This window comes from Manacus vitellinus, unplaced genomic scaffold (assembly GCF_001715985.3).
Source record: "Manacus vitellinus isolate BGI_N305 unplaced genomic scaffold, ASM171598v3 scaffold_26_pilon, whole genome shotgun sequence".
Taxonomy (NCBI): Eukaryota; Metazoa; Chordata; class Aves; order Passeriformes; family Pipridae; genus Manacus; species Manacus vitellinus.
In genome coordinates this window covers 6,063,098-6,079,262 of record NW_021939960.1, presented here as the reverse complement: position 1 = coordinate 6,079,262, position 16,165 = coordinate 6,063,098, and the positions used below count along the sequence as shown (strand labels likewise).

The 16,165-nt window shown below is 43.3% G+C and overlaps 1 protein-coding gene across 1 annotated transcript in view; it reads right to left on the bottom strand.

Moving 5' to 3' along the window:
* OSBPL2 (oxysterol binding protein like 2) overlaps window positions 1-12,400 on the bottom strand; it is a 35,125-nt gene extending 22,725 nt beyond the window's left edge. Inside the window, exons 1-2 of the mRNA XM_018073818.2 lie at window positions 12,310-12,400; window positions 11,386-11,482 (exon numbers count right to left, since the gene is read on the bottom strand). The gene's annotated coding sequence lies outside the window, so the exon portion shown is untranslated. The remainder of the gene's footprint in view (window positions 1-11,385; window positions 11,483-12,309) is intronic.
* Between the last annotated feature and the right edge of the window lie 3,765 nt (window positions 12,401-16,165).

The following is a 16,165-nucleotide window of genomic DNA, read 5'->3' as shown; positions in this document are numbered from 1 at the left end:
CACTGCTGTTGCAATTGCTCTCAGCTGCATGAGTTTCCTTCCCTTTTCCCTATGCTGTTCTACAGACAGAGACTTTTAAACCTTTTTCAGCTTTCTTGCTCATCAGCAACAAGCTTCTGACTTCTTTTGCCAAAGCTCTGCACTCTCCTAAGCAAGGATGCAACAGCTCAGAGCATTTAAGGCAGGGACATGTCTGTCTGAAGGATTCCAGTGCAAGGCTATCAGCAAGTGCTCACTTGCAGCAGCTCGGATTTCTGCATGAACTAAACACCAGATTTGGTATCACAGAATAGCTTGGGTTGGAAGGGACCTTAAAGATCATCTAGTTCCAATTTTTCTAAATCTGTACTGTGAGTACGAGTCAGTGTACTATCCCTGTGTTATGCTGTCTAAGGGAAATCAATCCTTGACTCTAAAAAAAGTGCCTGTTCATACCAAAGTTTCTCCAAACTTTCCAGTCCCACCAGCAATATATCTGGGAGTATCTCCTCCAAGGACTCCAAATATGTCATATCTTTGCAGAAAATCTCTCCTTGAGGATGCAACTATGTAAACTTTTCTACAGGGCTGGAGGGAAGGAATCCAAAGAAAACTATTGCTACAGAAAACCAGGACTCACCTCAGGACAAGTGTTCACCCCAGATGACCACACTGGACTCCACTAATTTGCCAAAAAAGAGGTTGCATTAGAGGACTACTTTAACCCTCCAAGTATCCTTGAAGATGCAAGACAATTATGGTTTCAGTTGTCCACAATCATTGCATCCTCCTGGCAAAACAGCAGCCAACGTTTCCAGAAGGACACTTGGATACACACATGATACAACCCTCTCATGATCAGCACTACAGTTCCCTCATTTTCTCCATGTTTTCTTGCACCTTCCCTTTTTCTGTTTTGTCTCAGTTTTGTAACAGTCTTGTATAGAAGGCACTGAGAAATAAAAATTATTACTTAAAAAGCTGTCAATTATTGTTAAGAGCCTTAGAATAAATAAGGTCACGCAGATGAATGCCAGTTTCTCCTCTCCCCTCTCCTGCACAATAAGAATTGCATTACAAAAGGACCTGTGAAGTGGAACTCCATCCCACAGTGTGCAGATGGAGACAACCCAGATTTCCTATAAAAACACTCTCCAAGTACAAATGAAGTGACCAGAATCAACAACTTGACTTAACCTCACACCACTCCTGAAGCTCACTGCTATTTGAAAATGAAAGTTCAGTCAAATCCCTGTATGTTACACACAAGCTTTATAACTATTACCTAAAGAACAAAATATTCATTGAAGTCACTTTAAATAACAGTCACAAATTGTCCCAAGGTGCCAGGAACAATTTTAAAAGGATAAAGTAATATATTTTGCTGAGTTACACTGGGAATAACTTCACGCTTATATCACTTCTTTTACATTCAGTTCTTTTATACAGCAGAGATTAACATGAATTTGCATGTAGCTGAACACAGTGATAACAGCATTCAGCTTTCATGAGCCAAAAAGCTAGGATTAAGTCCTTTTCTCTTACTGAAAGCAACAGCAAAAGTTACTTTCAGCTAGGTTGAAATGCCAGAAGACAAAAACATCCTGGTTGCTTCATATTCAGTATTTGTAATCTGCATTTCCTCCTCCATGTCCCTGATGTATCCAGAAGAATTCACTTACACATGAGCAACTGTAAATAACAGGTTTTACCAAAATTGCCACTGGAGGAAGGGTGCAACACTCCTGTGGCAGACAGACCTTAAGGAGCTCAGGACCACCTGTCTTGGAAAATCCCTCATAAAGCATAAACATGGTATCATGTTCTCAACTTTTAGTCCTACGGTGTAGAAGAAATATAAACTATATTTGGATATTTTCTTATATACATAGTAATCACTAGGAATGGAGTAAACAGGTTTCCATACAGGATTTCACTGGTTCCTCGTTGGAGAGAAAACACTGTTTCAGCCATCAGGGTTTGCCGGTTTACAGCTTAAAGTTATCTTAGTGGGTTTACAGGCAGTGCCAAGGGCTGAGCCTGAGTGTTCAAGGCACAGACACTCAGAAAGGTGCTTTTTGTGGGGACCTCAGTGTGGCCCAGCTGCCACACTGATCACCAAGTCATTTTATAAATGACATGGAAAAGCTGCAAGTAGTGGCATCCTAAGAGAACTGCAAATTTGCCATTAAATGATGCCAACACATTCCTAGCCACAGGTAGCCCAGATTTTGTGGTTTACAGCAAAAAAGTTTATCTATTTCCTCATATTTTAAGGGTAGGTATTGGTACAGACTAATCAGATTTATTATGGGATTTGTGTGCATGAGCAAAAACTGGCACATTTATTTTTATTTTCGTATCAAACTGATCTCCCTACAGGAAAGACACTATTTTTGAAGCTCAAACCGAAAGACAAGAGATAAAATCATCCAAAAAAAGTAATAATACCCATCCCAACAGTACAACTTTGGTTGGTAAATCTGTACTGCAGCTGTATTATCTTACGTTCACTCTGACAAATTCTCTGTCTAGAATATTCACAATAAGATGTCACTCTTTGAAGTTACCCTTAAAGTGAGTGCCAAAGCAATTTACAGAAAAAACTAGGCCTAACATAATTTATTGAAGCAAGTCTTGGACAAGTTATTTGGGAAGAACCTAGTTTTTCTACTCATTTTGCTTATTTGCACACCAATGCCTAAAATATACAAACCCAAAGAACCAAGAGTTAAGCATAGCATGTGAAGTCAAAAACTTGTAAGACTTTCTGGCACCTTCTTATCAAAGAACAACCACTTCGGTTCCTCTGAAATAAGCTTTGCACTTTGGTGATGTTTTAAAGCCATCCATAAACAGGTTAAACAAGATATTAGGCTGTCCAATAACACAATTTAGAAATGCAAATACCAATGCTGAAATAAAAATGCTATTTTTGCCCCAAGCAAGAATCCCCAAAACCTGAACAGGTAAAGGACAGAAATATAACTAACTACTAATCACATGGGCACAAGTGATTAGTATTGTTGCTGCACAACAAGTCAAGAGGTTACCTGAAGGGAGCCTACGAGAAAGGTGGAGAGGGACTTTTTACAAGAGCATGTAGTGACAGGACAAGGGGGAATGTGAATTTGAATTGACAGAGAGCAGGTTTAGATTAGATATTAAACAGAAATTCTTCTCTGTGAAGGTGGGGAGGCCCTGGCACAGGTTGCCCAGAGAAGCTGTGGATGCCCCATCCTTGCATCCTTGTCCAAGGCCAAGTTGGACGGGGCTTGGAGCAACCTGGAATAGTGGAAGGTGTCCCTGCCCATGGCAGGGGGTTGGAACTGGATGGTCTTTAGGGTTCCTTCCAACCCAAACCATTCTGTGATTCTATGATACTCATTAAAATTCCTTTAAATTCTCATAGTTCATCAGGAAGTGTCACATTCCTGTATGACTGATGACCACAGACAGTCCCTTTCTCAAAGGACATGGGGATGTTTTGCAAAGGCAGAGGACAAAGCAGTTGAAATAAATACTGCAGAAACACAAGAAAATACCTGCACCACATTCACAGCACACCTTGAAATAGGTTCTACAGAGGGAAGGAGTTACTCAGAATGACATCCTGCCTTTCAGAAGTCTGTCACAGACAGAGAGAACAAACAGAAAGGGCTGTTCCTAAATGTGTCTGAGACAGATCCCCAGAGGCTCACACTCGGGAGAAAACACGCTCCTCTCAGTGATCCTCACAGCCCTGATGCAGAGAGTGTCACTATTCACACCACCCACAGTGACAGCCAAGGTCCCATGACAAAGGAAGAACGAAGTTGTAGCGTATCTGTCAATCAGCTGGTTATGAATAATGTCACACAAAGTGTTTGTCAAGCGCAGTTGAACCCGTCACTCACTCGGTGTGACACCTACCAGGTGATCTGGCTCCCAGGAACACGCTTTGCTTTGCAAAGATTAACTCTGTGCAGGTCAGAGCATCCCCTACAAGGTCACAGTCCCCAGGTGTAGAAGGTACAAGAACTCTCTTCCAGAAATACATCAGTCCCAGAGACTTTGCACAATTCCCATTTTAAACCGTTTCCTCCCACTTGAATTTATTTTTAAAACCAGGCCAACAAAAGCCACAAGACTTTGCAAAATCACTTTATAAACTCATTTGCTCAACGCGTTCTGTGACGTGCATGTGAGCGCTGAGCACCTCCCTGAGCTGAGATGCACATTCCACCTTCATGGTTGCTCTCCAAAATCAGACTGTGGGGATCCACTGCCTGCAGAGCACCCGTGCTCTCCACACCCATATGCCAGATGAGGCAAATATGCCACGAGGGGAGCTTCGGGTTGGACATTAGGAGGAATTTCTTCACAGAAAGGGCTGTTAAGCATTGGAAGGGGCTGCCCAAGGAGGTGGTGGAGTCCCCATCCCTGGAGGTGTTCAAGGAACAACTGGACGTGGCACTCAGTGCTCTGGTCTAGCTGAAAAGAGTCACAGGCTGGACTCCATGATCTTGGAGGTCTTTTCCAGCCTAAATGATTCTGTGATCCTGAGGCTGTGGAGATGACCTGCAATGGTTGTCCATAACATCATTTCATCTGCTTGCAGCTCTATCAATCACTAAAAGTTGAAATTTCCTATGTCATTTATCTGGATACATCAGTAATCCCACTATTTTGTCGCCTCGTGTGCTTGCTCCTTCTCAAAATCCATTTGTCAGCAGAAAAATAATAAAAATAACCAGCTTATGCCTCTGACACCATGATTCTGGATCCTTGGAACTTATACACGATTAAAAAAAAAAAAACAAAAAATTGTACCCCAGAACAACCTGTAAGAGTTTATACATGCAACTACTCTGGCTTAGTTAATTCGACTAGTTCCTCCATACTAACTTGTTCTTCCAGGTTAATCCCCAACAAAGACCCGGCTGGATAACCGAAAGTTACTCCTCCTTAAAGAAACATTTACATTTCTATAGAAAGACCAGCATTTACAGCCCAGTGGCTCATTGGGCTGGAATGTGGCTCAGCAAGCTCAGGTTTGAAGCTGGCTCAAGAAAACTGCAGTGCTTTTTTTTCCTCCAGAGACCTGAAGCAGAAATTTCACATCATGCAGCAATTCTGGAAAGCTTTGCTGACACCATCCTGCTACCTTTACAAATCCCATTTTTTTCACTTTGAAATCACATGTTCTGGCTCTGTGAGACCCATAAAACGCTCAGTCCTGCTCATTACACTGACATTAAATCTACTTGTGAGATCAAGGAGTGTTTAAGTAAAACCAAGTACAGAATCAATAGGCAGTCAGGAAAATAACCACAGCATGAGCAGGTAGGGTGTTAGGAGTTCAATACACTGGAATTAGAGTGCCACCAAAGAATTCATGAACTAGCACATTCATCAGCTTTTTCACATGCCTAACAAGGTTTTGTTGGATCTGCACTTCCACAGCAAATTTTAAAATCATTAAAGTTTATTAACTTGAAAAGAGAATAATTGCAAGGAAGAAAAATTAGAAAAAAAGGGGAAAAAGGAAAAAGGTCACTTGGGACTTCCTCACGAAAAACATTTTCATTAGTTTGATATGACGAGAATGAGAGGAAATGTGAATTTTCAAACTGAGAGAGAGCAGGTTTAGATTAGATATTAAACAGAAATTCTTCCCTGTGAGGGTGGGGAGGCCCTGGCACAGGTTGCCCAGAGAAGCTGTGGATGCCCCATCCCTGCAAGTGTCCAAGGCCAGGTTGGATGGGGCTTGGAGCAACCTGGAATAGTGGAAGGTGTCCCTGCTCATGGCAAGGGGTGGAAAGAGATGGTCTTTAGGGTTCCTTCCAACCCAAACCATTCTGTGATATCCTGGATGCACCTTCTGTCCAGAAAGAGACTCCAAGAGCCAGCAGAAGACCAAAGATACACACTCTTCACATTAACACTAAAATTAAAAAATGGGGGGAAAAAAGGACAACAAAAAACCCAACAGTCTACAGCATGGTTGGGGGAATAGGAGCCAACCTCATCATCTCCTGAGTTGCCTGCTGAAATAAAACAGAGCTGTAGTACTTCAAGGGATTGAAATAAATAACTCAAACTGGAAGATAAATATTCATGTGTGTTTGCTTCATATACATCTCCTGAAAACATCAAACTGTTTCATCTCTGCTTCAGCAAGGATGAATCCTAATTGACTTATGGAATTAGGTTACCAACAACACTGGATCTAAAACATCTACAAAAATTAGCCAAGAAGTCAATTTAATTGGCAATTTAGATACCTGCTGTAATTATTATGCACTTAAAATCTCTTTAGCCAGAGAACAGTTACAGATGGCAGAATCCAGAAGAGGATTTTCTTTACCAAATTAGATTTCTTTCTTACTCCAAAGTTTGAATGTAATACCATCTTCCACCAAGAAGTCTTGGCAAGATGAAACTCTCTCTACATCCTCAGTAAGAAAAGGGCAACTTCCTTCTCAAGTTAACAAAGTGCAGAGAGGCTGAGTGATGAGGATCAACACAAATCAAACTGATTTATGGTTCTGTTCTCTCAGGAATACCAGCTTCTGGTGATACTTCACAGGAATTAGAGCCAACTGGAACTCTGCAAGTCTGGCTTTCAACTGAGGAAAAGCTACAAAATTTGTATCTGCATCAGAACAAATGACAGTAATTGTTGCACACACAAATACTGCCCCCAGCACAAACCTACAGTGCTGCTACCAGAGGTATTATTTATTGAACATAAAAATTGTAAAGATGAAACTGGACAGAAAATACCCTCCCAGCACAGTGCTCAATTACCTATGGAACCAATGGCTATTCCCCACTTTCTTTTCAACCAAAAATTCTGTTCTACAGCCAAGGATATTGGCTTGAATTTCCATAAATCTAATAAACAAACAGAACAAGGAAACTTGATTCCAGCAGATTAATATCTTCTGATGCAAAACGCTTCGCTGAAATTCCCACAAAACTCTAAATGTTCTCCTTTTTTAACACCACCTCAATATTTGAGACATTTTTCCACCTGAGAGCATCTGGTACAGCATTTCTTGGACTTTGTGACCTTCCCTTGGAAACTATTTCATGGCCCATGATTGTAAAATATGACAAAATTCCATTTTGCATTCCTCTCCACGCATGATGCAGAATGTTAGGTTTGATCATGAGTGATAAACCAGCTCATTTCTAAGCACATTGTTTAAAAAAAAAAAAATCATTCACTACTGTATTGTAAAACTAGTTACTTCTTAGTAGTTTCCTGAGGAACTGTTCTATCTTACAGAGATAAGGTGGGAAGTAATCAATAACTCCAAGCACAGTGACACAAGCGTCAGTAGATATGTAATTAATCATTTATGAACACTTCTCTTTGAAGGTAAAATTAAGGATGCTTCAGTATTTCCCATCACGATGCAACCACCCCTACAAATTGATCACTGAAGCTTATGAATATGAAGACAATTACAGCATAAAACATCACCGGAGAAAACCCCACTAGAACCGCAAAAAGTAGTTACATTTTTAAGTTTATAGATCTTCCTACTCAAAGGCACTTTTTAAGCTTTGTCTCTGTGGGCCCATTCTCTCCAGGCAAGTGCAGGTTTACATTTATTCTGTACAAAACCATTTTCACAGAGACTCTTAAATAATTATGATAGCAATTATATGACAAACAGAGCAGGAAGACAAAAGTGATGAACCCAGTGCAAAGCCCTACAGCATAAGAAACCATATTTTCATGCCTACCAACAACTCCTCACACACTGGAATTCTGCAGCACGAGCTCATGCACACAACCAGAAGACTGTTAAAAGAGTTTTAAGATGATACCACAAATTTACAAAAGCTTTAGAAAGTCGGAGTTTATGCTATGGGTGAATTTTATTTAAAGGTACATTTGTAGTAGATAACTAATGGATTCCAGTATAAGGTTGCTACTACGCTTGCTGTTGTCAAGAGATTAAAAAAATAAAATAAAATAAATGTTGACTTCTCAAGACAGGACAAATCTCTCTATTTAGAGTTCAGTTTTAGTAAAGAATCCACCCAACTATCTGCTCAATAACATTAACCCACTTGGGTAACAAAACGTGCACAGTACTTTGTTCAAAAGAAAGACCATGTAAACAAAGTTATTTGCATCTCTGAAGATCGGTAGCATTTTTGTTTCACTACTGGACAACCATTCAACAGTTTCATTGGTGCAAAACCTAGAAAGAACCCCACACAGGGGTCAGTTTTGTTCTCCTGACAAAGTTCTCATCTCAGTGAACACACACTGCTGAAGGGCCTGTTATGAACGGGCTGGTGAGGGAATTTCTCCACAGCCTCAACACACACAAGTTTTATAATTGAGAGTTATTAAAGGGATTCTTGTTCTCACTTGATTGCACTGACACGTTGCAGGGAACAGAGTTTACATCAGCACCTCAGTGGCCAGAGCTGTGGGTGAGTTAAAGAGCTGAAGTGAGTGATGAGAACCACAGACACCTCAGAACTCACACACCACCTTCAGACTTCCCATCACTGCTTTTAACTATCACAACCAAAACACAATGAGATCTATTAACAGGCTCTTTTGAGAGCATGAAAAAAAAATTACTCAGAAGAGTAAAAATATAATGAAGTTATGCATTCATGAAAATGCATTTCTTGAAAAATACCCTAAGCATGCAAACTTTACAAAACCCCAGAGGTTCACAGCATCCCAACAGCCACAACCTTTATCTCATCTGAAACTCTGGACAGCACAGCAAAGGAACTGGACTCCACCAGGAACACCACAGACCAAGGTTTCCACTCAGTCTAATGCCAAGCACAGAGCAAAAGACAGTTTAAGTTTTGGACTATAAAACCCAGAGGGTCAAAACTAAAAGGTTTCTGCAGCTGCAGGGACAATTCACCTTTTGTGCACCCTCCCTCCCACTAGATTGATAAACAACCCCAGGAAGACAACACTCTGCAGCCTCTGCATTTTCTGAATGGAGGCTGCTGTAATTTACTAAAAATCTGTCTCATTACGTGCACAATATGTGCATAATAACAATTATGTGCATAATAAAATATACTGAACTAAATCTAAAGGATCTGTCTGGACCAGCAAATGAATTTCCAATCGTAACTGTATTTAAGGGAAAGAAAAAAATCAAGTTTAAGGAAGCTTAGTCTATTCTTGTCTGTTCTTTCGTCTATTCTTGTAACTTATTGATCCTGAAAATTAAGATATTATCTTTGTGCACTGAATCAACAATACATTTTTTGAAGAGTATAACTGAACGTTATGGTAAGCCACATTTGACACATTCTAATTGCTTATTGCTCTCCTGCAACTTGCTATTACAAGCCTTTAAGGATACAAAATAAATAATTACATCATCATACATCTATCTGCACAGTAATTATCAAGAATTCAAGGATTGAGATAATGTATTCTGTAATTCCCAGTTCTATGGTGGTCTATTCCATAAAATAATAAAACCTATAAAAGAATTGTTATAATGCATAACCTATATTCTTTTGCAAGACTAAGCACATCAAAGTCCCATATCTCCAAAGTGGCAGATGCAGGGTGACCAACTTGTTCATTGCTCTCATTTTCCAATTTATTCAGCTTGGAGAAGGTGCCCCTGTGATCAGTTACATGTTCAAACTCAGCAAAAACACGAGCATTCCATATTTAACACATATTCTTTGCACGCCCGATTTTGTGCATTTCTTCCGAAAAACGTAAAGAGAACCAAACATTTTAGTTACTTCACAAAGAAGTGACTAAACACTAAACATTTTAAACATCATAGCAGTGTCACATACAGACATTTCTTGTATCTCCATGACTCAGGTGGCAAAACTGATGCTGAAGTGAAGGACTAGAAAAATGCCACCCTGCAAATGGAAGCCCTAGATATCAACCAGCATGATGTAACATTGCACTTGCTCAAGGACAAGTTACTTCAAATACCAAAGCTAATAACTTATCTGCTTAAAAATTCAGCGTACTTGCAGGCAAACCTTGCTTTCAAACAACGACACCAAAAAAAAAAAATCATCTGACTGGCACTACAAACAGTGGTTTAAAAATATAGCCTTATCAAAGCAAAAAAAGCCTGGTTGGGATGTTTTCCAGCCAACACTAAGATAACAGAAAGCAAAGCTTTCCACCTTTGTTCTAGGTCAGCGTGTGTGAAGTTCACACAGTAGAATTCACAAGAAGAAAGACTGAAAGAAATACCAGTTTCAATCACAAGACCTGTCAGCTTAAGCAAGTACGTATCATGGAAAGCAGTAACAGCATTAAAACTGATTTAAAGAAACCATCCAAGAGTGAAAATGCTCCTCAGTGATCAGTTACTGCCTAGAAGTCAGCAAACAAATAACTAAAACCCACACTTTTTCAGTATTGCACCAAACGAAACCTTTAACCTATCTAGTCTCCAACTACTTGCAGGCACGGGGTTTGTTGTCTAATCATCATTTTCTATCTCCAACTTTTGGCTTCTGTTTCTAAGATTATATTGGCACGGCTGAAGAACCAGTTCTGGAGGAAAATGCCACATTTATTCCTGGACAGCAGACGTCTCAGTGCTTCCTTTCCAGGACTCCCTGAAGTTACAGGTTCACCATGAGGTGCTGTTGGTTCAGGAAAACAACACTAAGAATCACTCCTGGTCTTATCCCAGACTGCCCTCAACTTTCTGTCACGTGGTCAAACATTCGCATGGCTTGACAACTATTTTAAGAAAAAGCTTTGTTTACTGTCACTGAAAACCCAAAGGGTTCCTTAGGGGAAAAATCACTGCTCGGAATTTCTTGCTTCCATGCTAGTTTAGCCAGTTCTCCCACTTCCATCCCACGGCGCAGGGCTTTATGTTTGGAAGTTACCCAAGTCACTGCTTCCAGACATTGCCCTGAGGTTTTACAAGGCCCTGAGCACGGTGGTGCAAAGCTGGTTAAGGTGACATGTACGTGGTTGCTCCCAGATGGCAACGTGAACGTGGAGTTACAGAACTTCGGAGGGTTAAGTTGGAACAATCCAATTTTAGTTTTTCCTGCATGCAAAGCTTTAGAAGAGGAAACGCCACAAGAGGAGTGGTGCAGTGATGCTAATCAACACTGCATATCCATGTCTCCTTTTTAGTTTTCCTGGGATCAAAACTGAAGGATCTGTACTTTAACAGAGCAAACTCACAGTAAATGGAAGCAATATCTGCTTGAACTCAACATGCTTTGGCAGATACTCCTGAGAGGAAACACAAGATTATGGCATACACAAAAAACAGAAGGTGATTTTGAACCCACATCTGAAATTCTGGCCTGCAAGTGCTGCAGAGTCCAGAAGGAGTCCTGAATCTGAACACACAGAGAGCACAAACATGATCAATACCCAGATTAAATAAATGGCAACATAACTTATACCTTTGCTACCATGCAGAAGTTCTGGTGGCATGGTATTTAAAAAAAAGCCTTTTTTCCTGCTATTTTTCCCATCTTGCTTGTCTCCCTTTCAGGAGCTCTGTAAGAGAAACATTGGGTAGGTAACTGAAGAACAGCAACAAAAAAAAAAAAGCCAAACTCAAATAAGCCCTGACTGCTCGCTGTGCTTCAGCTGTGGTTTAAAAGGCCCCTTGAGGCGCCCGTGCTGAGCTGAGCCGAGCCCAACACGCTCCCCTGGGGAACCGCCTGTCGCAGACTCCTCTGCTAAACCACCCAGCTGCAAAAGCAATCGGAAAAATGCAATAAAATTAGAAAAAGCCCAGCGCCGGGGCTGACAGAGCTGCGCTGACCTGCACCCTCTGCAGGGACAGCGACGTCCTTCAGCCCCCGCTCCCTGCCCGGCCACAAAGAGCCCGAGGGCTGGCGAGGGGGAACCGGGAAGGGCTCAGCGCCAGGCAGGGCTCAGCATCGGGATCAGCACCGGGAAGGGGCTCAGCACCGGATGGAGTCACAGCACTGGGAAGGGCTCAGCATCAGGCAGCATCAAAGCACTGGGCAGGATCACAGCACCGGGATCACAGCACCGGGCACAGCACCGGGCAGGATCACAGCACCGGGAACGGGGGGGGCTCAGCACCGGGTGGAATCACAGCACCGGGGAGGCATTCAGAACCTCACCCCAACACCCTCCCCCCTGCTGCCCGACTCTGCGGGATCCCGCAGCGCCCCAAGACCCCCGGGCGAGTCAAGGCCCCCCGCCCGCCGCCGCCGCCGCCGCTGACAGCGCGCCCCGCGGCCCACGGGGGAGCGACCCCCCCGCGGCCCACTGTGGGCGCTGCCGGGGGCGCGGGGCCCCGCGGGGAGCGCAGTGCGGCAGCCCCGACCCTGCCCTGCCCGCGGCGTTACCTGAACCAGCCCCGATCCCGGCTCCTCTCCCGCTCCGGCCCGCCGACACCGAGGCGGAAGTGCGGCCTGGCCGCGCCGCGGAGTGACGGGCGGCCCCGCCAATCGCAGGGCGCGGCCGCGCCCCGCCACGGCGAAGGCAGCCAATCGGCTCCAACTCCCCCGCTGGAGGCGGGGCGAATGCTAATGAGGCGCGGAGCGTCTCCGCCCCGGGCCGCGCCACCGCTGGGGAGAGAGCGGGCCAATGGCACGGTGGGGGGCGGGGATATGCAGATGAGACGGGATACCATGGAAGGCGTGGCTATGCAAATAAGGGTGGTACCGGCAGCCCCCGGGGCGCGAGGCCGCCTCACCAGGCGCGATCTGGGGGGTTGGTGCGGCCCCTCCTGCACGAACACAACGATGTAGCCACTCTTACCGGTTGTGTTTTGTGGGAAAATTGTACCCTCAGCCCCTTGCAGAGCGGGAACTTGGTCACCATAACGTCGTAGTATAATGGGTTGCTCTTTAATGACAAATGAAAGCAGACATACCCTCCTTATCTTTCACTGTTTGTCATTGTAAGTGGTGTCTCGAGGTTGGGCCCTGTAGCTGCACATGTTCTTGTGCACTCTGCTGCTTGATCAAGACTAATGTGAATTTAAATGCTGTTTTGGGGATTACATAACTCTCAGGCAATCCTTGAGGCACGTCACCTGTAGGCTACAAATGCAACAGTTCAATTTTCAGTTCCTTCCATCATCCTGGCATCGTCCTCCATGTCCTGCTGCTCCGAGCAGGTCGATGCACACCTCAAAACCCCAGAGAAATGCCCAACAAAGCTGTGTGCTGGTAGCTCACGGGTCAGAGTCGCTCCCTGCCCAGAGAGAAGCCAACAGGTGCCTTTCTTTCCCTCGCCCCAAACTTGCACTTGTTCGTGCACGACAGGTGACTGGAGGCAAGCCTGTAATAATCCCCTCCGCCTCAGTCATTACTGGCAGGGTAAAGCAATTGAGGCTGTTTGTAGCTGTTGGTGCAGGTACCAAAACTGTGAGTCAGGAGTTTAAAATGAATTTGATTCATGGCATTTCTCTCTCATGCAACACCTGTTCCGCTCTTTTTATTTACCTGCTTGTTTCTGAGTCTGCGAGGTGTTTGCTTCACATGCACACAGACTTCTGCCACGAGCGGGGGTTTGGAAATCTTTTCCGATGAAATGTCTGCGTTTTTTTCTTTTTGTACTTGAAAGCTAAGAATTGGCTTAAATCTCGTTGGAATCAGCAGCCATGACCTTAAAAAGGAAAAAAAAATATTAAAAATATCACAAAGCATGCAGAGGCCAAGGTGCTTTAGGAGATCAACCACAGAGATAAAAGCTTCCATCCTGAGGAGCTGGAAACCAACCTGGATGAAGTACAACTCATATCACTAACACAAAACATGGATATAATTGCTGAAGGAGATTTTCTTCTCCTCTTAAGTAGGAAATGATATGGGATGTTGGGAGGGTCCAGCACAAGAGCGAACAAAATCCACTCAGGATGATAAGGTGGAGCCTGAATAAGGAACGGTAGGGAGTAAAGGAGGGAGATGAGTCACAGAAACATTTATCCTCAAAATTATCTTCTCCTACCATTGACTCAGTTCTCAATGCAAAGCAAATATAGGGATTAGCACATTAATTCTGTAGCACAGAACTCGTTCGTCAGAGGTGGTTTTAAACATGGGAGGATGTTTAAATGGTTTTAGCAAGGGAATGGCTGCAAGGCTGGTGGGAAAAATCATCACAAAACACAAACCACTTCTTTGCTGCACAGCTCTCTCCTGCCATCCCCAAATACTTTCCTGGCACACTGTTGATTCTGGAGTATTGCTCACCCCTAGATGGGCTGACAGCTCCTGGCCATCAGCCACATGCTGACAATGTATGAGGCACAAATTAACTCCTTGCTCTGGCACAAACAGAAGGTTTTAAATGAAAATTCCACCGAGAATTTCTCACCCGTGTTGGGATTGAGGAGTGTTTTGGGGTTGGCACAGCTGTCTCCACAGATGTCTGTTGGTCCCCTCAATGCAGGTTGTTTTACCCCTGCATTCACCTAGGGGAAGCTGCAAGGTAGGTGTTATTGGACACATCTTTAGGGAATACAAATCTTTGGGAGCAGAGGATAATTTGCATAGTTCTAAATTTGGATACAAGATTTTTTTCCTGATTTTCCCAGAAAAAATTTTTTTTTTTTCCAGTGACCCCAAATTCAGCCATCCTGTTTTGGATTGCCCAACATTATAGGCTCAACATAAAGCACAGAAATATTTCTCCTGTGGCTTTTAAGCAAAGGCCAACAAAAAAAAGTAAGCATGAATTTATATTATTATTTTCTGACTGAGCAGGCCTTTGTCATGACTAAGCAGCTGATCTGGAAGAGTTCTCCAAAAGGATCATGGAAAGAGAAAACCCACTGATTAGATGGCCAAGAAATACCAAATTTGTGTAGCTGCTTCAGGTCTAAAATCACAAAACCACAAAATTGGACAGGGAGAATAATCTAATTCCGTATTTGTCTCTCTCCTGTACTGGCACAGTTACCTTTTAAAGGAGATGGCATGGAAAATTCTGCCTTGCTAGCAAAGTTTTGCAACATTAAAAGTAATTAAAAAGAGGGTTTATAGTGGAAAATATTGAGCAACTGTCTCAGGCATAGGTGTAACCATAAACTCCACCTATAATAAAGCCAACTGTTTCCCTCCTGTGGAGCAGCACCATCTGCTTAGAAAACTGATCCTAACAAACCTTGTCACTGCAGCAGATCCAGGAAACCAAAATTGCAGCAGAAGAAGGAAGGGAAAAATGGAAACCGAAAATCTAGAGATGCTGATGTAGAGATATTGCAAGGCAATGTGGCACATTCCAGCAGAAACACTGATTGTCAGCAGTCAGTCAATCACCTGTTGTAAACAGGCAGGGACAAAGGCCTCTTCCCTCCTCCTCCAAATCATCCAGTAGCCAAAGAAGTCACTCAGTCCCAACATGTTCAGGCAGGTGCCATGGGAAGCCCTTTTTAGACAATGACTCCTTGCCAGGGAGTTTCAAAACCAAACCCATTTTTATAGCAAGTGCTCCAGCATCTCCAGCTTGGTGCTGCACGTTCGTCCTCCACACCATGGAATTCCCAGCACACCGTGCCTTCCCAGCCTTTCAGAGACACAGCATTGTCCTTACAGTCCTGTGCCAAATGTGCTTGGAAACACTCCCAGGCCTGTTCACCAACAGCTTCACCTCAGAGGAGCACGGGGCTTGTCCACACTTGAGAGCTAATTTGGATTAAGGGAGGGTGTGAATTAAAAGCAGAGCAGGAATCCCAAAATATCTCTGGGCAAATAAGCCCCAAATTATCAAAACAATTGATTAAATGTGCTGTCAGTAATGGCAAGATCAGCACAGCCCACACTGCCTGGTGGGGTGGCTCTGGCTGTCGGGACAGGTACCACCTGACACCCACACTATGCCCACTTGGAGACCGTAATTTTCACATCCTATTCCCATCACACCGTGCCCGAGGCTGTGCAAACATGGAAGAGAAAGAAACTTTCTGCCTTAAAGGGTTTGCAAGGCTTTCTCTCTTCCCTGTGCCCCGATACGAGTGAGCCAGACACCACTTTGCAAAATGGGAACCATCCAAATCTTCCATAATCCGAATAATAAAGATTTCCTCCTATGGTCTAGCTCACCTCAAAAGACAGGAATTTTGAGTTCTATTGGCAGTGACAGTGTCTTTTGAGCTGCTGGCGCTGAAAGAGGGAAGATACTGTGAAAGAGCTACAGTCATATACTTATATTTAATATAAAAAAAGAGATTAAAAGAGCAGACATTGGTAACAC